The sequence below is a fragment of the Balaenoptera borealis genome, assembly GCF_965194805.1.
Source record: "Balaenoptera borealis genome assembly, chromosome: 13".
NCBI classification, from domain to species: domain Eukaryota; kingdom Metazoa; phylum Chordata; class Mammalia; order Artiodactyla; family Balaenopteridae; genus Balaenoptera; species Balaenoptera borealis.
This window is the reverse complement of record NC_138870.1, coordinates 93142030-93168991: the sequence shown is the minus strand read 5'-3', so window position 1 is coordinate 93168991 and position 26962 is coordinate 93142030. Positions and strand designations below refer to the sequence as shown.

At 40.6% G+C, this 26962-nt stretch overlaps 3 long non-coding RNA genes across 3 annotated transcripts in view; 1 reads left to right on the top strand and 2 right to left on the bottom strand.

Annotated features, from left to right (window-relative positions):
* The window catches only part of LOC309608651, a 118220-nt gene extending 112420 nt beyond the window's left edge, over positions 1 to 5800 (bottom strand). The window contains exon 1 of the long non-coding RNA XR_014233037.1: positions 2209 to 5800. This is a non-coding gene — a long non-coding RNA (uncharacterized lncRNA). The remainder of the gene's footprint in view (positions 1 to 2208) is intronic.
* The window catches only part of LOC309608652, a 228033-nt gene that overhangs the window by 168607 nt on the left and 32464 nt on the right, over positions 1 to 26962 (bottom strand). The gene's annotated exons all lie outside the window — the stretch shown is intronic.
* LOC309608647 lies at positions 7687 to 25067 on the top strand. The gene is made up of 2 exons (XR_014233033.1): positions 7687 to 8475; positions 20796 to 25067. It is a non-coding gene; the product is annotated as an uncharacterized lncRNA (long non-coding RNA).

Sequence of the window (26962 nt, the reverse complement as noted above, 5' to 3'; positions counted from 1 at the left end):
TTTCTGCCTTTGGCTTAGTATTAGCAAAACAAACTATGAGGTCTTATCTCTAACTCTTCCCACCCATTCATCTCATACTCCATCTTCATTTAGTTTCTTAATTTTCCCCAAGCATGCAATGTGCTTTCAAACTCTGAGGCCTTTGTCCCTGTGATTTCCTCTGCCCAATGAATAATAACAAATAATAGCTAACATTAATTGAGTGCCCTGTTCTAGTGCTTTAAATGCATTTACTTATTTAGTCCTCATATCAATGCAGTGATTTAGGCACCTTTAATATCTCTGTGTTGACAACGGAAGAAGACCAAGGCCCAGAAGGGTGAATTAAATTGTCTAATGTAATGTAGCTGGTAAGTGAGTGATTCAAACACAGTCCATTTGATTCCAAAATATCTCCTCTTTTAACCACTATATAATAGGGGGGGCCCTTTTCTGTTCTTTCTATGCCCCAAATCTTGTCTCTGTCTAAATTAGGGGCCATGAACTTAAAAGCATTCAGGAACCAGACAGGTAACAAAAATATGTGAAGGCATTAGATGTAATTAAAGGGAGTAGTAGGCCTGCAGTAAATTAGGAACTTCTCTAGTTTTCTTACAAACACTGTATGTGTCTACCAAAATGTGTTTCTGCTGGATTCAGTCCATAGCTTGAGAATCAGCAACACTGCTTTGGCTACATCACAGAGGTCAGTGTTAGTTACTCCCTCTTTGGTGCTCCCATAGCCTTTGTGTACTTAGTACTTCATCTATAACAGCACCAAGTAGGTTGTTAACACACAATTGACTGAGCGCAGATACATGCAATAGGGTGCTGTCCAAGGTGTCCAGGTGCCTTCCTTAACCTTCAGTCTGGTAAGGAGACAGACCTACACTAATGGTACTCAATAAGGAGATAGACCTACACTAATGGTATCCAACATGGAGACAGACTTACCCTAATGGTACTCAATATTATAGCTGCAGTGATAGAAGTCTGTCCAGGATCAAGTAGGGGAGCAAAGGAGAAAGGGGTGAAAATGGTCAGTAAAGGCATCAAGGAGGCAGAGACTGTTGAGTCTTTAAAGATGAACAGATGACCAACTACCCGTCGGGTGAAGCCATGGAGGGAACAGAGAGCAAGGGCATTCCAGGCAGCATGACTTAAGTCTTGGAGGCTTGAACAGACTGGAATTATCAGAGGAATTCAGAAATACCCATCTGGCCAAAACTAAGGAGGTACAAAGGGGAGGGGACAGCAGAACAAAAAGCGAGGCAAGAGTTTTTGTTTGGATACAAAATTTACCCTGTGGGCTAAAGAAAGTACTGAAGAGTTTAAAGATGACAAGTACCAAGACCAGGAAGGTTAGGTACAAGATAATTTGAATAGGTGGGTGGGAGATAACATGCTTCTGGATTTTTTGGATGGGAAAGGAGGCAATGAAAAATACTTGAGAACAATAAAAATTTTGAGAGATGGAAAATATATGGAATCTCAAGGACTTGTTAACTAACTGGGTCCAGAAGAGTGAGAGATAGTCTAAGATGATGGCCAGGTTCTTGGCTTTGGGAGGATAAGCACATAGTAGTGTCGTACAAGGATATAGAGAGTATGGATTAGAAGAGCAGGATTAGGGGAGATATACTAAGTTCAGTACAATTTCAGGTGCTTGAGACATATCTGGGTGGAGGTTCTTAGCAAAGTTTTAATACATGGGTCTGAAATACAAAGAACAGCTCTGGGCAGTAGTTGAACCTGTGAGAGTAGATGATTTCAAGTGTATGCAGACTGAATAGAGGGGAAAAGATAGGATCCAGGACAGGACTCTGGGGAAGTAAGAAGATATAAGGGGTAAGAAGAGAAATACAAGGCTGCAAAAGCCGCTGAAGGAAGTATGATCAGAGATCAAAAGAGAATCGCGACAGAAGGAAGCCAAGTCAACGTCACTGAGGATGCCAAAGTATCCATTGCATTTATCAACAGAGTGGCCAATGGTGACTTTGCTGGGGGGCAATGCCAGTCAATAGATAAGGAGGATCTTGGTGGCAACGACTGAATGGTGATAAGTAAAGAAGTGGAGACAGCAAGTGGAGAAAATTATTTTTTTTTTAAAAACTATATCTGCTATTTTTATTTTTAAAAAATTTTTATTGGAGTATAGTTGATTTACAATGTTGTGTTAGTTTCAGGTGTACAGCAAAATGAATTAGTTATACATATACATTTATCCACTCTTTTTTTTTTAGAATTCCTTTGAGGAGCTTGGCTCTGAAGATGAAAGAGGGAAGCAACTGGAGGGAAATAAATGGTTGAGGGAGGGTTTTCTTACTACAGAAGACATTTGAGTACTTTCCTCATCTGAAAGGAAACAGCCAAGAGGGAGAGAGAGTCTGGAAATACAGTGTCTGGGTTGAGGTGGGAAAGCATGAGGTCAACAGCACTGGTGGAGAATGTCCACACCCAGAAAAGAGACCACAGCCTATGAGCCTGGGAGAAAGGAGGTGTAAACTCAAATAAATGTATATTTTAAGTATCCCACAGGAAGTGTGGGGAGATCTCATCTGACACCATTGATGTTCTCCAAGAAGTAGGAAGGAAGGACCTCCATTCTGAGTACCATTTTCATAATCACATGGCCCACCCTCCATAGAGTTGCTTCTGGGCTTCTGTCTCCATGTGTCGTTGTACTTTCCCAGGCAGTTGGAGGGCTTCTGTTGCCATAACAACAGGATGTGGCATTTTAGATTAGTCCTTAAAGTATGTGTGTGTGTGTGTGTGTGTGTACCCACAAATGGACTTGAGTGTTCTAGTAAATGTGGTGTAAATATAGGCTGGAGTGTCTAAGAGTGCTAGACTAGGTATTTCTGTGATTATGCGTGTGGATAATAAGCTGGCAAGAGTTTGTGAGTCGTTTTTGTGTGTCAGTATGTGGAGATGGAGAGGCAGCATGTGAGTGTATCTCTTTAAGCTCTGAGTGTGCTTGAGTATGTTAGCATGATGATGTGTACACAAGGCAAAGTTTGGTGTATAGGCGTGTGTGTGCAGCACGTAGGTTTCTGTGGGGAAAAGCTCATAGGTGTATGAGTTTTCAGTGGGTATGATCAAGTGAGTAGGTACATGTCTGTGTTTGTATATCTGTGTGATAGTAAATGTGTGTGAATGTGCATATGGGGGTGTGAGAGTGTATATATGAATCTGAGTGTGCATACACGGGTAGCTACCAGAGCCTACTGTATGGCCTTAAAGTCCTTATGAAGACTTGTTACAATTTTCTGTATGCTTTATTGCATTCTCCACACAGATTTCAAATTTTATTTTGACCATCTTCTATGTCAGTAGACCCTGTGAGCTGGTCTTAGGTTTCTGGTGTTAGGCGGAGTCACATACAGGGGACTTTGTGGAAACCTTGTAGGTGTGTAAATAAGAGAGTGATAAAGAGCAAGTGTACATCAGAGGGTATGTGAGAACAATGGTGTTGTGTATATGTTTTGAGTCTGCATATAAGCTGTATGTGAGAGCCGACTTTGAGAGAAAAGGGAAAGAGCCCAGCTCTCTTTCGATAAGTATTTATAGAGCAAATTCTACGTGTCAAGCGTTGTTCCAGATGCTGGGAAACAATAGTAAACAGAAAATCCAGTTCCAGCTCTCCTAAAGCTTACATCTAGTGAGGTGTGACAGACCATAAATGAATAAGCTGATACGTAACATGTAGGGGGTGAGAAGTATTTAGAAGAAAAATAGAGCAGATAGAGGGGCTGGAGAGTGATGAAAGGCACTCTTTTATATAAGATGGCCCAGGAAGGCCTCTCTGGGGAGGTCACCTCTGAGCAGAGGCTGGTTTGGGATGATGGAACAAATGGTGAGGTAGCTGGGGAAAGTGTTCCTGAAAAAGGAAAAGCAGGAGAACCCAAGGGTGGGGGGAGGCATGTGAGGTGTTGAGAAGGGCAAAGAGGCCAATGTGGCTGGAGCAGGGCGATGCAGGGAGAGAGCGGAATAGAAGGACGAAAGATGGGTCAGGAGCCACAACATCAGAAGTTAGCATGTTATTCTGAGTGCACTGTAGCAAGTCAGAGGAGAGTTATATCAGAGAAGTGCCATGAATTGGCAAAAGTTTTATAAGGATTGCTCTGCATGCGGTGTAGCATTTAGATTCAAAGAAGAATAGAAGCAGGGAGACTGAGTAGAAGGCAGCTACGGCCGAAGTCCAGAGGCAATGAAGACGGTGAGAGGAGGGCAGACCAAGGACACATCTAGAAAGTAGATCAGACAGGACTGGATGATACACTGAAATGCGGTGTGAGAAAAAGCAAGGACTCAATGGGACTCCAAGATTTCTGGCTTAAGCTACTGGAAGGATGAAGGTACCATTTACAAAGATGGGAAAGAATACAGGAAGTGCAGGATTAGTGATGGAATCAAGAGTAAGCTACTGGACATGCTAAGTCTGAGATGCCTGTTGGATTTCTGAGTGGAGATGTCAAGTAAGCATTGCTCGTAGGAGTCAGCAGTTTGAAAAAGAGCTCTGAGATGGAACTAGAAATTTAACAGTTAACAGCCTATAGATGGTATTTAAAGCTTTGAGACAGAGTAGAACCGTGTAGAGAGCACCTAGAACTGAGTCCTGGCATGGGGAAGTTGCCCCAACATGTTGAGTTCAGGAAACGGCAAAAGATCTCACAGAGAGACCTTGAAAAGATGTCTCTAGGAAGGTAGCAGGAGAACCATTTGATTCTGTTGTCCTAAGACCCAAGTGAAGAGAATAGGTGAATGAGAAGTGAGTCATTATATGTGTCAAATGCTCCTGATAAACAAGTTAGATGAAGACTGAGTAGTGGCCTGGATTTAGCACCATGGAAGTCATTAGTACTTTGACTTGAGCAACTTCCATGAAGAGGTGGAGATGGCAGACTGATTGGAGCAGGTTTAAGGGATGCAGCAAGCTGGGTGGGGACAGACATATTCCAGCCTATTAGAAGGCACCAACAACAGCTCTTGTGGACGTATGGCCCATTGGCGGGGTAGGGCGTGGATTAATAACTTGTTCCTGGTTCAGGATAAGAGAAAGCAGTGGCAGGGGTTCCCTTTGGAGAAGCTAGACACATGGTGACATTCTCCAAGGGCTGATAGTCATACAAAAAGGGACTTTACAGCTCCATGTTCAGAGTTGGCCAGTGTACGGTGAGGAAAGAGAGGCACCCTATAGAGGATGTGAGTTGCCAGGATCACCAAGTCCACCCTCTCTATTAGGGGAGTAATCAAGGCCCAGAACAATCTCTATGATTAGACCAGGTCACATAGCAAGTTGAAGGAGGAGCAGAACCTTGAGGGTCTATGACTTTCAGTGGTTTACTTTTTCTAATCTTAGGTCGTAAGATTTCTTGGGCCAAAAGTCCCCAAATCAGAATCTCCAAAAGATTTTACCCAGGGATATTGAAAATTATGTTTCTGGAACTTAATGATTTCAGGCAAGCATTTGAATTCTACTAAAACATAAAATCCTCCTGAATCCTTAAGTATTTAAGTTATCATAAGTTAATATAAATAAAGGATTTGAGATCAGTCTTTGACTAGCGGTAGACAAAGGAAGTATGAAGGCCCTGATCATCATGAAAGGTAACAGAGCTGGGGAGCCTAATGGAAAACACGGATGTGCCCAAAGTTTAAATCTGCTTGGGTCACAAAGCACCGAGCTGATCTGCCTGTGCTGAGGGAGGAGATATGGGGATATATGTATATGTATAGCTGATTCACTTTGTTATAAAGCAGAAACTAACACACCATTGTAAAGCAATTATACTCCAATAAAGATGTTAAAAAAAAAATCTGCTTGGGTGAGAACACCAATCAAACACGAGACAGGGTGGGAAGATCTGGTCTCCAAACCAGTCTGTGTCACTTGAGTATTACATGATCTTAAGCACATCATTTGTCCTCTTCACGTCTTTAAGACGTGAACAATAATCCTCTATCAAAGGCCTGTTCTGAGAACTGAATATTGTTTAATCCTCATTCAACAAATATTCTTTAGAATTCTTCAGAACCGCTTGAGCATTGGGCATAAACAGACTGTCCTCAGCTCGTGGCTGCTCCATTCTCTTTCCAGCTGCCCCCTGGGTGGAATGCAGAGCAGGGGTGAGCTACCTGACCACACGGTCAAGGATAACACCCCAAGGAAGCCAGAGGAACAGGCCAAATGCACCAAGGGTGCTCTTTACCTAGTGTGTACTCTGGAAACTGCCCTATGGAAACCGAGTTTGAAGAAAGTAAATCCTATTTCCCCTCCACCTCCCTGTAATGTCAGAGGAGGGTTATCTCCATTCATTATTAAACTTCTGTTTAGGTTTAAGTTTCAAAGAGATCACACATGAAGTCGCTGCCATTTACACATGTGTGCTTTGGGAAGAACTTCTTACATTCCCTGTGGCTCCGCTTCTTCATTTGTAAAATGGGACAAATATAGTATCTTTCTCCTAAGGAGGAATAAATGAGTTAAAATGTGAAGAGTGCTTAGAAAAGTGCCTGGCACATAGTAAGTACCATTATTATTATTACTATTATTATTATTATTATTATACTGTATAAGGATAGCTTTAAGTTTAGATTGCCTCCACATAAGCCTGTTAGACAAATTCTTCAAATACTAGGCTGCACTTCCAAATTTGCAAGAAAGCTATGGGTCTCTGCTAAGTATTAGGATATAGGTTTGGCTGCATGTAACGGAGACCCCAAATAAGGGTAGCTTAAGCAAGATGAAGGTTTATTCTGTCTCACAAAAAGGTTGAGCTGGAATATATTCTCCACAAAGCCAGCATGAGGCCGGTCTCCTTCTCTCCTGTTACTCTGGCTTCCCTGGAGTTTAGCCCATGTCTACATGGCCCACGGTGGCTCACCATCCTCCCCATTTCAGCCTGGGGGTGGCAGGAAAGAGGAAGGTGAGACCATGAACTGGAGGCGTGGTCATCAATTCGGCTTGCCCTCCATTGGCCAGGACTAGTCCCGAGGCCACATCTGGGGTGCTAATTCTCTATGGCCACGTGCCTGACCTCAAATTCTGTTATTCTGGAAGAAGGGCAGAATGCATACTGGGGGACAAGCCTCTGTCACACTCTTGGAGTTCACAGTGGAACATCTGTTTCCAAATTTCAGATATTAGGGCATAACCAGGGGTTAAGGCAGCAGTTCAGAGCACAAATTCTGGCTGCCTCAGTTTAAATCCCAACCTTGTTGCTCACTGGCTGTATGAACTTGGGCAAGTTTCTCAAGCTCTCTGTGCCTCAGTTTCCTTATTTGTAAAATGCAAAAAATAGTACTATCCAACTTATAAGAATTAATTATACAGACAAATCTATATCTATATCTAGCTTAGACTATGGTCACTTTATAGCAAGCACTATTAAAATGTTCGCTATTACTGTATTGATGAACCCTTTGTTTTTACAGACATCTGTTTTTTTTTTATTAAGTTTAACATGTATCTAACTTCTTCCAAGACAATGGTATCTATGTGCAGGTAGTACATGAGGTATAGTGTACCAGTTATAGACAAGCTTTTTTCTAATATATTCTAACTTATAATAAAACAAAGCCATAAGTCCTAAAATATTGCTTTAGAGGCTTATACAAGAGACACCTGCAATCATCTTGTACATCACCATTGCACATGCCCCCCCCCCCCCGCCCCACCACTTCAGGAAATAATACCTGACTTACAACCAGAAGACTCAGACTCCAATTATCTGCTGTTTGACCCTGGGCTGTCATTTCCCTCTTCTGACACTCAACGTCCTCCTCTATCAAATAAAGAGAGAGTAAAGTCTATCTCCGGGTGTGGTTGAGAAGACTAGGTGAGAGAGTGCATGGGAAAGCACCAAGACTCTGAGCCTGGCATGGGATAAGTGTGCAGCAAAGTCCACCCGAATCTGAAACTCCCAAAAGACAGATTTTGTCTTTGTTACCCTCTGAGAGGGGCCGACTGTGGGCAGCTTCTTCCTTTGAAGGCGTTTGGAGACGAAGTAGCAGTTTTAGAAACCAATGGCCCACGACTGCCTTCCTTGCTGGATGTAGACGTCTTTCCTTTGAAGAGTGAGGTACAGAACCTGCCATATAACTGTCCATTTCTTACAGTTCTGGTGAAAAAGAGGGCATACGGAGGTCAAGAGCAAGATGATCTCCAAAGCTGAGAATGTCCTTGAGACAACAGCTCCCTTCTGCCTGCCTCCCCCACCTCTGTTTCTTTTTTCCTTCTCACCTGTTCCTTGGACAGGTTCTGGAGATAGAATTTTCTTAGAACTGGGGAAGAATCTGTTAGGGGGATGCCCCTCCTTATTGCAACACTGTCGCCACTGCCTCCACCCACACTCCCTTCCTTTTCTCTCTCCCAGGCTCTTCCAGATCTCCGGCTCATCACATGTCTCGTAATTTCTTTCTCCTTTTTTTTTTAATGCTCCCATCCTCATCTCTCAGGTTTGTTTTGCAAGATTAAAAGGAAGCGAGTGTGCTGTCTTAAGACCTGATATGACTTTCGGGTCTCTTCTTTCTTTTCAAGGAAGTTTAGTTTCTTTCTTGCATCCCTGATGGCAACTTTGGATGCCAGGGGTGGGAAGTTCTGGATTCTAATCAGTGTGCTAGTTGCATGACTTTGGACAAGTCAAACTACCACATCTCCAAAATGCCCACTTTCCTCTTCTGGAAATCCTCTCTTCCAGGGGAAATAAAATCAGGAGATATATTTAAGAGACCCAGCACGATTCCTGGAATGGAACAGCCATTCAATCAATGTTTTTTCTTCTTCTTTGCCTTCTTTTGGTTTTCTTCACTCCACTTCTAATTCTTCCGTTACTGCAAAGGCTGTAGAGCTTATCCACAAATAGTTGAAGTCCCCAAAACTCACAACTGGGCCCAGGGAAGGAGATGAATTTATTTATTGTTGATACTGATGAATATGATGCTAGGTTATTGAGTATCTACCTTGTGCCAGGTCATTTTTATACCATTTTAATATATGTTAATTCACTTAAAATCTTTCCAGGACTCCTAAGAAATCGGTATGCTTGTCACTGGCTAGAGGTTGCAGACCTTGCCCAAAGTCACTCCAATGAAAAAGGAGCAGAATTTGAATCTGTTCCCAGGTATCTTTTGTGATTAAGGTGAATACACTTTCCATGCTTTCATGCTGGTGTGAGATGAAGCATCATTCAGGCTCACTCAGGAGCACAGAAAATATTCCAGGTATCTAAAGCAAAGGAAATTTAAGATAGGGAATCTGTTATATAGGTGATAGAAGAGCTGAAAAACACTACAGGGTTCCAATAGTAAAAAAAAGCTGCAGGCAACTCAGAGGTTCCAGTAGCAAAATGGTGCTGCCACCCCCTTTAGGGCTTCAATGTCATGGGGAAATGATGGAGTGAACAGAACCCAGAAGTGGAGGCCCTCCAGTGGGAGGAGTTGAATCCCAGAAGAGATGGTGCTAAAGCTGGAGAAGTTCCCTGAAACCCAGGGAAAGATGGAGAGAAATACCCAGCTTCTCTCCTCTCTGGTCTTCTGCCAGTGCCTCCCATTGGCCAAAACCACTTGGAGATAAAGGGCAAAGGATCCTGGGGAGTGTAGTTCTCTGGGTGGTGAGTGCAGCAAGAGATGACCTGGGAACAAACAAGCAAAAGGTCCACTGAGGTAGCAATGATGGAACAGGAAGAGAGCTTAAAAGAGGCACCAATTAACCTTTTACACATGCACTTAAAGAGAAGAACAAAGGAAACTTGTTTGATGAAGGAAGGAGAGCTCACTTCCATTTGAGGTGATTTTCTACCTGACTGGTTTGACTGAGAGCCTAAAATTAAGCAGTTTTTTTTTTTTTTCCCCAGGGAGATAGAGATAGAGATAGAGAAAAAGCATACTTCAGGGGAAGGAAACAGTCCAAGAGAAGTTACTGTAATAGGAAAACACCTGCACCTACTGGTAAATTGGGCACAAGTGCTTGAAGAAAGGTTTGTTATGGATACTAATGACCCAGTGCAGGATTTTGAGGAAGGGAGAGATGATTAGAGCTTGGAAGAAGGCCATTTTCAGGACTGCAGTAGGTGGTGGTATGGGCCGAATCCCCTTATGTTCATTGTAGCTTAGAATGGAAAAGACTTAGAAAACCGTAGGAAGACCATCCCAGGTTGCAGTACCTCTTGAGGGATGTTGCAGGGACTCTGCGCCTTTTCTCTCTGGTAACTGCAGCCAGTCTGCAACCAGGACGTCTCCTGTATTATCCACCCCGTGGGGATTACAGCCAGAGACAGGGTCAATTCTGTGTTAGAGCTAAAATATATATTTGTCTGGAGCTAACAGTGCAACGGGTGGGGAGACATCCACTGCACTTTTCCCCATTTCCTTGTTTCTGTTCATCTCTCCAGGTTGGACATCTGCCCTTCTCTGCCCAGCAGAAAGACTGTGTCCTGGGGCCACCTAGTATTCTGGTTTCTCATTGGGTTCAGCCAATGGGAGGCACCAGCTGAAGTCTGAGAATGGAGGAGAAAGACATGCAGGCACTTGTCCCCTGCTCCCTCCCTGCCAGCTTCAGGTGGCTTCCTTACCTGAGGATATAGTGCTTTAAGCCTAAGGCGATAACTTTCTTTGGTTGCTAGTCTCTGGCTGCTTCACTGGTCCTTACAGGTCTTCTCAACTCCACCCTGGTTCTTGAGGAGGATTCAAGATATTTGTCTCCAGTTTTTGTCAAGGTGAACATCTCTGATGGTCTGCCCAGTTTCTAAGAACATCCTAATTTGCTCTCACTTCCAGGGGTGGTCCCCAGGAATTCAGTGTGTATGGTGGCATTTCCCAGTAGGAACTCTGGTCTGAAGGAGCAGCTGTGAGGCCTCTTCACATGGCTCCCTATGTGCAAGTGAAACTAGACTAAGTGCAAAGGAATAAAAGGACATCAGAGAGTCCAGGAGTCTATGTGACCTGGTGGGACCCCTCTCCCAGGATCTCCCTTGCTAATCCTGACGGTGTGGCTGACAGGGTCTTGGTGCTCTGGCTGGGTGTCAGGCCTGAGCCTCTGAGGTGGGAGAGCCGAGTTCAGGACAATGGACCACCAGAGACCTCATGACCCCATGTAGTATCAATCGTTGAGAGCACTCCCAGAGATCTCCTTCTCAGTGCTAAGACCCAGTTCCACTCAACAACCAGCAAGCTCCAGTGCTGGATACCCCATGCCAAACAACTAGCAAGACAAAAACACAACCCCACCCATTAGGAGAGAGGTTGCCTAAAATCATACTAAGTTCACAGACACCCCAAAACACACCACAGGCCTCAGTCCTGCCCAACAGAAAGACAAGATCCAGCCTCATCCACTAGAACACAGGCACCAGTCCCCACGATAAGGAAGCCTACACAACCCATGGAACCAAACTTACCCACTGGGGGCAGACACCAAAAACAAAGGGAACTATGAACCAGCAGCCTGAGGAGACCCCAAACTCAGTAAGTTAAGTAAAATGAGAAGGCAGAGAAATACGCAGCAGATGAAGGAGCAAGGTAAAAACCCACCAGACTAAACAAATGAAGAGGAAATAAGCAGTCTACCTGAAAAAGAATTCAGAGTAATGATAGTAAAGATGATCCAAAATCATGGAAATAGAATGGAGAAAATACAAGAAATGTTTAACAGGGACCTAGAAGAACTAAAGAGCAAACAATAAATGATGAAAAATAAATGAAATTAAAACTTCTCTAGAAGGAATCAATAGCAGAATAACTGAGGCAGAAGAATGGATAAGGGACCTAGAAGAACTAAAGAGCAAACAAACAATGATGAAAAATAAATGAAATTAAAACTTCTCTAGAAGGAATCAATAGCAGAATAACTGAGGCAGAAGAACGGATAAGGGACCTGGAAGATAAAATAGTGGAAATAAATACTGCAGAGCAGAATAAAGAAAAAAGAATGAAAAGAATTGAGGACAGTCTCAGAGACTTCTGGGACAACATTAAATGCACCAACATTCAAATGATAGGGGTCCCAGAAGAAGAAGAGAAAAAGAAAGGGACTGAGAAAATATTTGAAGAGATTATAGCTGAAAACTTCCCTAATATGGGAAAGGAAATAGTCTATCAAGTCCAGGAAGCGTAGAGAGTTCCATACAGGATAAATCCAAGGAGAAACACACCAAGACACATATTAATCAAACTATCAAAAATTAAGTACAAAGAATAAATATTAAAAGCAGCAAGGGAACAGCAACAAATAACATACAAGGGAATCCCCATAAGGTTAACAGCTGAACTTTCAGCAGAAACTCTGCAAGCAAGAAGGGAGTGGCAGGACATATTTAAAGTGATGAAAGGGAAAAACCTACAACCAAGATTATTCTACCCAGCAAGGATCTCATTCAGATTTGATGGAGAAATTAAAACCTTTACAGACAAATAAAAGCTAAGAGAATTCAGCACCACAAAACCAGCTCTACAACAAATGCTAAAGGAACTTCTCTAGACAGGAAACACAAGAAAAGGAAAAGATCTACAATAACAAACTCAGAACAATTAAGAAAATGGTAATAGGAACATACATATTGATAATTATCTTAAATGTAAATGTATTAAATGCTCCAAGCAAAAGACATAGACTGGCTGAATGGATACAAAAACAAAAGCCATATATATGCTGTCTACAAGAGACCCAGTTCAGACCTAGAGACACATACAGACTGAAAGTGAGGGGATGGAAAAAGATATTCCATGCAAATGGAAATCAAAAGAAAGCTGGAGTAGCAATTCTCATATCAGACAAAATAGACTTTAAAATAAAGACTATTACAAGAACAAAGAAGGACACTACATAATGATCAAGGGATCAATCCAAGAAGAAGCTATAATAATTGTAAATATTTATGCACCCAACATAGGAGCACCTCAATACATAAGGCAAATGCTAACAGCCATAAAAGGGGAAATCAACAGTAACACAATCAGAGTAGGATAATTTAACACCCCACTTTCACCAATGGACAGATCATCCAAAATGAAAATAAATAAGGAAACACAAGCTTTAAATGACACATTAAACAAGATGGACTTAATTGATATTTATAGGACATTCCATCCAAAAACAACAGAATACACTTTCTTCTCAAGTGCTCATGGAACATTCCCCAGGGTAGATCATATCTTGGGTCACAAATCAGGCCTTGGTAAATTTAAGAAAATTGAAATTGTGTCAAGTATCTTTTCCGACCACAGCACTATGAGACTAGATATCAATTACAGGAAAAAAATCTGTAAAAAATACAAACACATGGAGGCTAAACAATACACTACTAAATATCCAAGAGATCACTGAAGAAATCAAAGAGGAAATAAAAAAATACCTAGAAACAAATGACAATGAAAACGTGACGACCCAAACCTATGGGATGCAGCAAAAGCAGTTCTAAGAGGGAAGTTTATAGAAATACAATGCTACCTCAAGAAACAAGAGAAATCTCAAAAAAACAACCTAAGCTTACACCTAAGGCAAATAGAGAAAGAATAACCAAAAAACCCTGAAATTAGCAGAAGGAAAGAAATCATAAAGACCAGATCAGAAATAAATGAAAAAGAAATGAAGGAAATGACAGCAAAGATCAATAAAACTAAAAGCTGGTTCTTTGAGAAGATAAACAAAATTGATAAAACATTAGCCAGACTCATCAAGAAAAAAGGGCAAAGATTCAAATCAACAGAATTAGAAATGAAAAAGGAGAAGTAACAACTGACGCTGCAGAAATACAAAGGATCATGAGAGATTACTACAAGCAACTTATGCCAATAAAATGGACAACCTGGAAGAAATGGACAAATTCTTAGAAAAGCATGACCTTTGAGACTGAACCAGGAAGAAATAGAAAATATAAACAGACCAATCACAAGCAGTGAAATTGAAACTGTGATTAAAAATCTTCCAAAAAACAAAAGCCCAGGACAAGACGGCTTCACAGGCAAATTCTATCAAAAATTTAGAGAAGAGCTAACATCTACCCTTCTCAATCTCTTCCAAAATACAGCAGAGGGAGGAACCCTTCAAAACTCATTCTACCAGGCCACCCTCACCCTGATACCAAAACCAGGCATATATGTTACAAAAGAAGAAAACTAGAGGCCAATATCACTGATGAACATAGATGCAAATATCCTCAACAAAATACTAGCAAACAGAATCCAACAACACATTAAAAGAATCATACACCATGATCAAGTGAGGTTTATCCCAGGAATGCAAGTATTCTTCAATATACGCCAATCAATCAATGTGATACACTATATTAACAAATTGAAGGAGAAAAACCATATGATCATCTCAATAGATGCAGAAAGGCTCTCGACAAAATTCAACACCCATTTATGATAAAAACCCTCCAGAAAGTAGGCATAGAGGGAACTTACCCTAACATAATAAAGGTCATATATGACAAACACACAGCCAACATCATTCTCAATGGTGAAAAACTGACACCATTTCCACTAAGACCAGGAAAAAGACAAGGTTGTCCACTCTCACCATGATTATTCAACATAGTTTTGGAAGTTTTAGCCACAGCAATCAGAGAAGAAAAAGAAATAGAAGGAAACTAAATCGGAAAAGAAGAAGTAAAGCTGTCACTGTTTGCAGATGACATGATACTATACATAGAGAATCCTAAAGATGCTACCAAAATACTACTAGAGCTAGTCAATGAATTTGGTAAAGTAGCAGGATACAAAATTAATGCACAGAAATCTCTTGCATTCCTATACACTAGTGATGAAAAATATGAAAGAGAAATTAAGGAAACACTCCCATTCACCTTTACAACAAAAAGAATAATATACCTAGGAATAAGCCTACCTAAGGAGACAAAATCTATATGCAGAAAGCTATAAGACACTGATGAAAGACATTAAAGATGATACAAACAGATAGAGAGATATATCATGTTCTTGGATTGGAAGAATCAACATTGTGAAAATGTCCATACTACCCAAAGCAATCTACAGATTCAATGCAATCCCTGTCAAACTACCAATGGCATTTTTCACAGAACTAGAACAAAAAATTTCACAATTTGTATGGAAACACAAAAGACTCCGAAGAGCCAAAGCAATCTTGAGAAAGAAGAACGGAGCTGGAGGAATCAGGCTCCCTGACTTCAGACTATACTACAAAGCTACAGTAATCAAGACAGTATGGTACTGGCACAAAAACAGAAATATAGATCAATGGAACAGGATAGCAAGCCCAGAGATAAACCCACACACTTATGGTCACCTTATTTTTGATAAAGGAGGCAAGAATGTAGACTGGAGAAAAGACAGCCTCTTCAATAAGTGATGCTGGGAAAACTGGACAGCTACATGTAAAAGAATGAAATTAGAACACTCCCTTACACCATACACAAAAATAAACTCCAAATGGATTAAAGACCTAAATGTAAGGCCAGACACTATAAAACTCATAGAGGAAAACATAGGCAGAACACTCTATGACATAAATCACAGAAAGATCCTTTTTGACCCACCTCCTAGAGAAATGGAAATAAAAACAAAAATAAACAAATGGGACCTAATGAAACTTAAAAGATTTTGCACAGCAAAGGAAATCATAAACAAGACGAAAAGACAACCCTCAGAATGGGAGAAAATATTTGCCAACTAAGCAACTGACAAAGGATTAATCTCCCAAATATACAAGCAGCTCATGCAGCTCAATATCAAAAAAGCAAACAACCCAATCCAAAAATGGACAGAACACCCAAATAAACATTTCTCCAAAGAAGATATACAGATTGCCAACAAACACATGAAAGGATGCTCAACATCACTAATCATTAGAGAAATGCAAACCAAAACTACAATGAGGTATCATCTCACACCTGTCAGAATGGTCATCATCAAAAAATCTACAAACAATAAATGCTGGAAAGGGTGTGGAGAAAAGGGAACCCTCTTACACTGCTGATGGGAATGTAAATTGATACAGCCACTATGGAGAACAGTATGGAGGTTCCTTAAAAAACTAAAAATAGTACTGCCATACGACCCAGCAATCCCACTACTGGGCATATACCCTGAGAAAACCATAATTTAAAAAGAGTCATACACCACAATGTTCATTGCAGCACTATTTACAATAGCCAGGACGTGGAAGCAACTTAAGTGTCCATTGACAGATGAATGGATAAAGAAGATGTGGCACATATATACAATGGAATATTACTCAGCCATAAAAAGAAACGAAACTGAGTTATTTGTAGTGAGGTGGATGGACCTAGAGTCCATCATACAGAGTGAAGTAAGCCAGAAAGAGAAAAACAAATACCTTATGCTAACACATATGTATATGGAAAAAAAAAAGGTTCTGAAGGACCTCGGGGCAGGACAGGAATAAAGACACAAATGTAGAGAATGGACTAGAGGACACGGGGAGGAGGAAGAGTAAGATAAGATGATGTGAGACAGTGGCATTGACATATATACACTACCAAATGTAAAATAGATAGCTATTGGGAAGCAGTTGCTTAGCACAGGGAGATCAGCTCGGTGCTTTGCGACCACCTAGAGGGGTGGGATAGGGAGGGTGGGAGAGAGACGCAAGAAGGAGGAGATATGGGGTTATATATATACGTATAGCTGATTCACTTTGTTATACAGCAGCAACTAACACAACAATGTAAAGCAATTATACTCCATTAAAGATGTTAAAAAAAAAGAGTGTATATGGTGATTCTGCCTCTCTGGCCACAGATGATTAGACCAAGAGATGGGAGGTATTTGACTCAAGTCAGCCAACCAGATTCTCTTTCCCAGGGATCTGGAAATAGGAGAGGAAAACTCCTGAATAGAGAGAAGCAGAGAGAGAGGCAAAGAGAGAGGCGGAAGGTGCAAAATCATGTGGCCCGAAAACTCCAGAGCTGTGGTTGGTATTATCCACCAAGTGGACTGGAGAACAGAGAAATCAGAGCCACCAAGCCCGAGTGGTGATATGGCTTCTGTTACCAACAGCTTCCACCAAGACTTGGCCATCTGAGATCAAGGTCCATGTCCTCCCATATTAGAATACTTTCTACTTTTATTTTGCTTAATGCGTAAGTTGGTTCCTGCTATTTAAAAAATGCCCCTACTGCTCACACACCCTAAAAAAGTTCCAGTCAGCTATGAAAAGATAGAGCTTCCTTGAGGGACAAACTCAGAAGTTCTGGGCTGAAAATGGACTCAGAATCTGTCCTGTGGGTGATGACACCTCTAATGCAGTAGGTTTCCTTAGTGAAAAGGAAACTAGTTGGTTCAAAACCAACTTCTACTGCTTACTATCTTTTGTGCCCTTGGACCAGCTACTCTATCTCCCTGGACCTCATTTTCCTCCTATATTTGCAAATCAGAGAAGTAATATCCTCCCCACAGTGTTGTTGTTAAGATCAAACAAGCAAAGGGCCTAATATAGTGCTTGACACATAAAAGATGCCCCAAAAGGTAAGTTATCTTCTTCAATTTTTCAGTTTACAATGTGTTTTTTCATATATTGTCTAATGACACCTAGAATATATTTGATCTAAATTTTAGCTTTCAGGCAGGGCCATTGCATAGTCCCAAAAGTTAGGAAACCAAACTTCTAGCTTTTAGTGTAAGTCTAGCTAGAAGCAACTCACCTGCATGAGCTGTCTCAGAAAAACTCCTTGTCACTCAGGTGAAGGAAGAGTTTACTAAAAAAAAAAAAAAAAAAAAAGTTTACACTTTACCCTAGGGGTGGAGATACAGAGAGGTTAAGTTACCACTTATCCAGGGGCTATTTCCCACAAGTTGCATCATTCAATTCCCAGAAAACTTATCTTTACTTCCCCTCACCCCTTGCAAATGAGAAAATGAGAGTGAAAGAGGTTAAGAAATATGATTCGAGTTAAAATAACAGTTGGGTGCTAGAAGTGAAACTTGGAGCCTGGATGCTCTACGCACAAGACAATAATTCCTCCTGCCTTGAGGACCCAATCTGATTATTCCCTCAGTTTTCAGCTTCCCCCACTCTCTGGGGCTGGCATCAGCCTGCCATCCACACCTTCCAGAATTTCTTCCAGGTGCAGAGAGTACTTAGCACTTGGCGAGTCCAGTGGTTCTCCAGCTTTGCTGTGGTCAGAACCTCCTGGAGGGTTTATGTAAACACAGTTTATTGGGCTTCACCACCAGAGCATCTGAATCACTAGGTGTGGGGTGGGACCGAGGTGTGCATTTCTAATAAGTTCCCAGGTAAAGTTGATGGTGCTGGTCTGGGGACTGCAGTTTAAGAACGTGGTCCCGCCCCTTTTATTTGACAGGTGAAGATGCTGAGATTCAGAAAGTACAAGCAAACTTCCCCAGGTCACACAGTGAGTAAAGGAACCTTACAACCCAGATCTGCAACTCCTCATACACCGTCTTTAATTCCGCTTTAACATGCTCATGCATCTTTCAGGGTGAACGTGGAGGTAAAAGTAAGTATAGCGGGGATTTTTCAGTTCCTCTGGGAAAGAATGATTCAGGATGCAATTTAGACTTACACTAAAAGCTAGAAGTTTGGTTTCCTAACTTTTGGGACTATGTACCCTTTCTCCGTTCCATGATGTTCTCTCTTGGGAATGAGAGTACTGGGTTATATAAGGACTCTTGTATTTCTCAGTAGTGGGACAAACATCCCCTTCCCTGAGTTCATGTCCTCATATAAATTAGGAAACTCTGTTAATTACTAATCATGAATGATTTGGCCAATTTATTAATCTCTATGACCTTCTCCATCTACCTGTGAGAAAGGAGCGATCATAACTCCCTCACAGAGTGGTAGAGAACATAAAATGGTGTTTAACAGAGTATCCAACAGAGCCCCTGGAAAGGAGGAAGTCCTCGAGAACTGTTAGTTCTTCCCTCACTTCCCCTTTAAAAACAGAATAAAACAGCTGTAGATTGCTATAGGAGTAATAGATCAGCATAAGAATAGAGTATAAGACCTTAGAGTTTGTCTAGTTCAGTCTAAGTATTTTGTAGATAGAGAGACAGAAGCATGAATAATGAAAGTTGGGTAGAACAGAGAACTTTTCAAGGATGAGGCTGTACAATCTCCTCTATAGTTTTTTTTTTTTCTTCCTAAGTTAGAGTGTATTTACACATGCAATGGCCCTGCCTGAAAGCTAAAATTTAGATAAAATATATTCTAGGTGCCATTAGACAATATATGAAAAAACACATTGTAAACTGAAAAATTGAAGAAAATAACTTACCTTTTGGGGCATCTTTTATGTGTCGAGCACTATATTAGACCCTTTGCTTGTTTGATCTTAACAACAACACTGTGGCGAGGATATTACTTCTCTGATTTGCAAATATAGGAGGAAAATGAGGTCCAGGGAGATAGAGCAGCTGGTCCAAGGGCACAAAAGATAGTAAGCAGTAGAAGTTGGTTTTGAACCAGGTCTGTCTGGTTCATAGCTCCTGCTTGTGTGTGTTTACACTCTATCTCTCACTCTTAAGACTTCATACTTGTGATGTACAAACGCTGTCATTGTGTGTATACAATGATGCCCCACATATACCAGGGACCACTTGACAATCTGGCACCTAAACAAGGGTGCCATTTGCATGCAAACTCCACATTTGTTAGGGTCACTGGGTATCAAAGTCAGGTCTCCTTTAGGGCACTGAGAATGAGCAATTTCATTAACAAATGAAATGGAGATGTATCAGGACCCATGACATCCATCCATAGCCATTACCTGTACCCTAGCTGTCACACTCCATTTGGCTGTGTACACAGAGGGGATCTCAGATCAGCAGATCAACAGTGTCTTGCCTGAGCTGGGCACTGAGCAGAAAAGTCAATTACAGAGAAACGGCCAACACTTGGGAATATCTCCTTCCTGTGGGTTATCAGAACTTCATATAGCTAGAGGGAATTGTAGTAAAGTTGAAGAGCTGCTGTTACACTAAAAAGGAATAAGCTTCTTAAATTCATTCCATTTTAGCCCTGAGGGGTAGACATAGGGCCATGGGATGGAAGTTACTGGGGATCAGACTTGGCTTGACACACAAAAGAACTTTTTATTCATTAGAAATGTGCAAAGGTGGAAAGAGTGACTTTCTAAGGTAAAGAGGTCCTTGTCACTGGAGGTGTATAAATACAGCTTTCATGAATGTTTTTAGGAGATATTGATGATAACATTCAAGCAATAAATAAGTGGTTGTAATATTAGGAATTCCTTCTCTTACAAATGGGTCAAGGTTCTGATAGCAATATTGCCAAGGAAGTTGGGAATACCCAAATCCTAACCTCATCCCAGTGACCTCTTCCCTGCGAGGTTCTTGAGGAAACTGTACTTACAAGGAGCAATGGAAAATGAGAAACAAAAAGAATACTTTATGACTGATTGGGCCAGTGTGTTTTACCCCAAAGGGAAAAACTTATATCGTTAGGTTACAGCAAAAGTCCCACCTATACGCCCATTAGGATTTCCATTTCCTTCAAGCCCCAGTGGATCTTAAAATCACAAGTTCTCTGAATTGTGGCACTGGTCATGAAAACAAAATGATGACATGCTTGTTAGACATGCATGCAAGGAAGAAAGGAGAGGAAATCATGCTAACCAGATGTTATGTGGGCTCTAGCTTGGCTTCCAACCCAGCTGTATGGAAGTAGCGTGGAGGGAATACCCATGTGCATTTATGCAATGTCTTGATGCATGGTGGCACTGTGCACTACCAAATGTGGTATAATGTGTGATCTGCACTGTGACACACAGATTGATAATTCTCTTGCCCTCGTAGAGGGGCCAAGGGGTTGGAGTTGGGGAAGCAGGCAGCTGTAATTTTCTATTCTTGTAGTATCTTTTTCTAGCTTTGGTATCAGTGTAATGCTGGTCTCATAAAATTAGTCCCAGTGGTATTTTTTTTTACAGAAATAGAGAAAAATTCTAAAATTCATAGGAAACCACAAAAGATCCAGAACAGCCAAAATGATCTTGAGGAAGAAAAGCAAAGGTGGAGGCATCATACATCCTGATTTCAAAATATATTACCAAGCTACGATACTTAAAACATTATGGTTCTGGCAAAAGGACAGATATACAGACCAATGGAATAGAATACAGAGCCCAGAAATAAACCCATGCATATAAAGTCAACTGATCTTTGACAAAGTGCCAAGAATACACAATGGGGAAATGATAGTCTCTTCAACCAGTGGTGATGTGAAAACTGGATATCCATATGAAGGAAAAGAAAGAAATTGGACCCCTGCTGTACACTATACACAAAAATCAACTTAAAGTGGATTGAAGACTTAAATGCTAAGACAAACTGTAAAACTCCTACAAAAAAACATAATGGAAAACCTTCTTGACATTGGTCTTGGCAATAATTTCTTGGCTCTGACATCAAAAACACAGGAAACAAAAGGAAAAAATATACAAGTGGGATTACATCAAATTGAAAAGTTTCTACAAAGAAAAGGAAACAATCAACAGAATGGAAAGGCAACATACAGAATAGGAGAAAATATTTGCAAACCATATCTCTGATAAGGAGTTAATAACCAAAAATATATAAGGAACTCCTACAACTCAATAGCAATAAAATAAAATAACCCAATTAAAAAATTGGCCAAAGACTTGAACAGACATTTCTCCAAAGAAGACATACAAATGGCCAACAGGTATGTAAAAAGATGTTCAACATCACTAATCATCAGGGAAATGCAAATCAAGACTACAATGAGATATCATCTTCATATCTGTTAGGATGGCTATTATCAAAAAAATAAAGGATAATATGTGTTGATAAAGATGTGGAGAGATTGGAACCCTTTTACATTGTTGATGAGAATGTAAAATAACACATTGTCTATAGATACCAGTATGGAAGTTTCTTAAAAAATTAAAAAATAGAACTACCATATGATCCAGCAATCCACTTCTCGGTATACATCAGAAGAATTGAAATCAAGACCTCAAAGAAATACCTGCACTCTAATGTTCATTGCAGCATTATTCAAAGCAGCCAAGACAACCTGTGTCCATTTACAAATGAGTGGGTAAAGAAAATGTGCTATATACATACAATGGAATATTGTTCAGCCTTACAAAAGAAGGAAACCCTGCCATTTGTGACTATATAGATGAATCTGGAGGACATTATGCAAAATGAAATAATCCAGCCATAGGAGGACAAATGCTGCATGATTCCACTTATATGAAGTATCCAAAATAGCCAAACTCATTGACACAGAGAATACAGTAGTCGCTACGAGGGGGTAGGAGCTGGGGAAAATGGGGAGTTATCATTTAATGGATATAAATTTTCAGTTATGCTAGATGAATAATATCTAGATTTCTGCTGCACAACATAGAACTTACAGCTAACAATACAGTATTGTGCACTTCAAAGTTTGTTAAGAGGGTAAATCTCATGCTAAGTATTCTTACTACAAAGTGAAACAAAACAAAACAAAATAAAAACAAAGGGACTCAAGGAAACTTTGGGTGGTGTTGGATGTGTCTATTTCCTTGATTGTGGTAATGGTATCATGGGTGTTTGCATATGTCTAACCTATCAAATTGTATACATTAAGTATGTGCAGTTCCTTGTATATCAACTATACCTCAGTACAGCTGTTCTATATGTTTCCTTTTAAAAAAATCTTTTCTGTATTTTCCATTCTTTCTGCACTGAATATGACTCCAAAATTTATTTCATCAGTCTAAACTACTTCTTTGAACTTCAGACTCAGATATCCAACTGCATCCTTGATATTTGTACTTGGATGTTTAATGAGTAGCTTATTAAACTTAGCATGCCCCACACCTGCTCCTCCCACAATCATATTCATCTTGGAAAATAATAACTCTATCTTTCCATTTGTTCAAGTCAAATCATTGAGGCCATTTTTCACTTATTTCTTTTTATCTACAGCTCAGGTCCAATCCATGGCAAATCTGTTACCTCTACCTTCAGAGCAGAACCGGAATTTGACCATGTGGTCAATTATGTATTCTCCAACTATCCTGACTTCTTTCCTTGAGATGCTCCTACCTGTGGGAGGATTTTTCATCTTTGCTTTGCTGAACTCAGGAGCAGTTCTGTGACTTGCTTTGGCCAATGTCTCTTTTCACAACTGCCAGTGATCCAGATGGAAGCTGTCTTGACAGCCTGGGTCTTGAAGTAAAACTGACATGAATCAGAGCCACAGACGTTCCATGAAGCACATGTACTTCAACAAAAAATAAACTTTTGTTGTTCTATGCCACTGAGATATCAGATATCTTTTATTATCATGGCATTATACATCCTATTCTGATGGTCACAAATCATTTCTGGTCAGCTCTACTGTGACTACACTGGTCCAAGCCTCCTTCATCTTCAGAAGCGAGCTTGCAATAGCTTTCCTGTTTCTATCCCTTCCTCTTCAGTTTATTCTCAACACAGTAGCTGAAGTGATCCTTTAAAGACAAATTGAATCATGTCACCCCTCCACTCAAAACCTTCCAACTCCTTTTCTTCTTACTCAAAATAAAGGATGACAGCCTCACGCACTTGTTTACAAAGGCTTACGTGACCTTGCAGGGCCATTTCTGCCACTCCTTGCTCAACACCACTGTCTTTCAGACCTCATAACCTACTCCTCTCTCCCAACCACTGAACTTCAATCACCTAACCTCCCTGCTCTTCCCCAGACATGCTAAGTACGACCATACCTCTTAGCCTTTGCACTTGCTGTTCCCACTGCCTAGTTGCTCTTCTCTCAGACACCCCATGGCTCCTCTCTCACTTCCTTCTGGTCTGTGCAGTGTTTCTATGCCCCACAACTTACCTTTAAGCACTCCTTTTTCTACCATTCTTTGTTTTTCTCCATAAGGTATATTATCACCCGGCATGCTCTACATTTACTTTATATTCACTGTTCATCTCCTCCACATAAAATGTAAGCCTTGCAATTATACTCCAATAAAGATGTTGAAAAAAAATGTAAGCCCCATGAGGGCAGGAACTTTGTTTAGTTACTAGATATATTCCCCAGTATTTTGACTTGTACCCAGCACATGGATCAATAAATATTTGCTGAGTCAATGAATAAGTGAACTGTTTTATAACCATAAAAAGTAAATTAAAAACAAACTGAAAAATGGGTAGAGAAGAAAGTGTTTTTTTAAAAAAGCAGCTTAGCCATGGAGGAGACAGATATGCACATACCAACATGTCTCAAATTTTGGGACTATATTACTGAATGCGGGATTCATTCAGAGTGGCGTCTCTGATATATTGAGCTTCTTACTTTGAATTCAGTTGGCACCCTATAGAGTTGGCACAAATTTACTCATGCTTCACTTTCAAATAAAATTCATTAAAAAAACTCTCTCTGTTTTGCTGATAACAGCAATTAAAAATCAACTAAGAAAAAGTTGAAGTAAAATGTTACCATATTTTATATTTTGGTACAACATTACAGCTTTCAAAGATCTTTTGCATTCTTTGTCTTGAGAAGCTTTGTTCGTCCTCATTTTATAGCTGGGGAAACAAAGGCTCATAAAGGTGAAGTGACTTGCCCAAAGTCATAGCAGAAGAGAAGTGGCAACACCAGAATTCTAACTGAGGCCTCCTGCCACCAGAGCCAATGACCTTTTTTTTTTTACTCTCCAAGGTACCTCACTCTGTGTAAGGTCCTGTATGAAATATAATGCCATGAATGAAAATCCCTTGCAAATGGTAAAGCCTATGACAAATGCTTTTTATTGTTATTATTTTTATTACCACTACTATTACCATTCACATGGCCTATTTTGAAAACTGTGACCTCACTGAAAGGGTTTGGACAAAAGCATCTCCCGGGGTCTTTTTCAGCATCAGTAGTCAATAATTTATTTTCCTTTAAGATCCTCTGGCATTACTAAATGGGCCTGAGCAAATCCTTCCAGAAAGATCAAAGAAAAGGCTGTCAGGGAGGAGAGAGAAACATGAAAAAGTTCAGCACCTCAAGAAAAAGTAATTATTTCAGAGCAGGAAAAGCCAGCCAACAAAAACACCACGCTTGAGGGTTGCAAATGAAAGTCTCTTTTCAACCATAGCTTTAATGGAAACCACTAATGAATCAGGGCACCCGGTAAGGAATAAATAACAGCTTCAAAAGGGGTTGAGGCTAGGGTGGATTACAGATGCTGATCTAAGACAGCCAAACAGGACACGGAAGGTTGGTTTTATTTTGCTGGAAGGCACTAGCATCAAGCGTGTTCATGACTTTTTCATTTCTTTCAACAAATGCTTATTGAATGCCTACTATGTGCCAGGCTTCGCTGTAGAGATAATTCACTTTCTAGTTGTGATAAGAAGTAAGGAAGCTAACAGGAAACAAGTTAAAGAGTTTGTGATCTCTCATTGACTTAAATATTCAGCTTCTCCTTTAAATATTAAAGACTTGGAAGAAGCTGCCTAGGCAGCTAGGTGCTTGGGTAAACTGAAAAAGATGCATTTATTGGTGGGGATACACTCTGTAGTAGTTTGCTGGGGCTGCATAATAAAGTACCACAAATGGAGCGCTTAAAGGACAATTTATGGTCTCAAGGTTCCCGAGGCTAGAAATCCAAGATCAAGGTGTCAACAGGGTTGGTTTTTCCTGAGGGCAATGGGCAAAGGATGTGTACCAGGTCTCTCTCCTTGGCCTATAGATGGTTGTCTTCTACTTGTGTTTCTTCACATCATCTTCGCTCTATGTATTTTTCTGTGTCCAAATTTCCTCTTTTTGTAAGGACTCCAATCATATTGGATTAGCGCCCACCCTGATGACCCCATTTTAATGCTATTACTTCTTTGAAGACCCGTTTGCCAAATAAAGTCACATCCTGAGGTACTGGAGGTCAGCTCTTCAACATATGAATTTGTGGGGGGACATAATTCAACCCATAACGCACCCCTTCTCAGGCAAAACCAGCCATGATAGGGAGTAGACAAGGAGGTAGTTTAGTTCAATTGAACTAAAATTTAGTGAAAGCCTAGCAACCCGTGGGGCACTAAGTATTGGTATCTTCAGAGGTGCCTGGGACACGGCCCTGCTCTGCGTAGTAATTATATTCACGTCTTATGTTTAGTGAGCTTCGCACTAGAGGCCAGGATCTCTGCTGGGCACTGGGCATACAAATATGAATAAGAGGTGACCCTAATTCTCTAAGGAAAATATAGAAACAATTATTACATAATGAGAAAAGGCATCTGACCCAAAGTTGAGACACCAGGGAAAACATTACTTTGGAGGTAACAAGCTGAACTAAATCTTGAAGGAGGAATGGGAGTTATCCAAATATGATTGAGCTGTCCATTCCCTTCTGTATTAGTCAGGGTTCTCTAGAGACACAGAACCAATAGAATGTGCATGTATGTATGTGGATGGATAGATGGATGGATGGTCTGATAGATAGTTAGATAGGTAAATAGATTAGATAGATAGATAGGTAGGTAGATAGATAGATAGATAGATAGATAGATCAAAGCTATCTATCAAGAGATCAATTTATTTTAAGGAATTGGCTCACATGGTTGTGCAAGGTGACAAGTCCCAAATCTGTAGGGCAGGCTGGCAGGAAAAGTAGATGTTGCAGCTTGAGTTCAAATGCAGAGTATAGGGAGAATTCCCTCTTCCTTGGGGAAAGTCAGTCTTTTTTCTCTTAAATTGATTGGATGAGGTTCACTCACATTATGTAAGGTAAACGTATTTATGCAGAGTCTACTAATTTAAATGTTAATCTCATTTGAAAATACTTTCGCAGCCACATCTAGATTAGTGTTTGACCAAATACCTGGGCACTGCAGCCTAGCCATGTTGAAATACACAATTAACTCTCACTACCTCTGTCCCCTGTGTACTAGGGGACACAGAGCATAGTAGCATGGCCTGGTCTTACTCTCAGAGAAAACCATGGTACATCCTGCCTCATTCCACCTGGCATCTGGTGGCCCTTTAGACTAGTTCACAAATGACCTAGGT